A 575-nucleotide genomic window follows, 5' to 3' on the forward strand; every position below is an offset into this window, starting at 1 on the left:
TTTTATTTTTCACGCCTACAGCACCGGGTCTTCCTAGATGGTCTCCCATCCAAGTACTAATCAGGCCCGACCCTGCTTAGCTTCGGAGATCAGACGGTATTGGGTTTGTTCGAGGTAGCATGGCCATAGACTAGAAAGGACTTATTTTCAATTTAGATCATAACTCACCCAAGTGAACTGAGTTCACAACACAATGATTCCTGCTGTATTTATACAGAAAAGGAAAAGTACTATATCAACTTTAACAGAGCAAAGATTAAAACATTTCACCAATACTACATAATGGCTCAATGCAAACTGATCTAGTAATCAAGGCAAATAGAGGGAAAACCCTCTTACAGTTCTAACCGCTAAAAGTAATCCAGAGCGATGCTCATATTTTTTAAAAGAACATTTATTTGCCTTTTCCACTTATGAGGATTTTTTGAAAGTGATATGAAATTAAAATATTATTATTAATGTAATAGCTAGATATTAACTTGCACATACGCAACTTTCTACTAATTCCAGATTTCATAAACCCAACATTTATATAACCTAAATTTCCAAGCCAGCACATTTTGTCAAATAAAACA

At 35.0% G+C, this 575-nt stretch overlaps 1 pseudogene; it reads right to left on the reverse strand.

The window, feature by feature from the left end:
- Window positions 1-12: 12 nt before the first annotated feature.
- LOC111735251 lies at window positions 13-131 on the reverse strand (annotated as a pseudogene).
- Between the last annotated feature and the right edge of the window lie 444 nt (window positions 132-575).

This window comes from Pteropus vampyrus, unplaced genomic scaffold (assembly GCF_000151845.1).
Source record: "Pteropus vampyrus isolate Shadow unplaced genomic scaffold, Pvam_2.0 Scaffold20773, whole genome shotgun sequence".
Classification (NCBI taxonomy): Eukaryota; Metazoa; Chordata; class Mammalia; order Chiroptera; family Pteropodidae; genus Pteropus; species Pteropus vampyrus.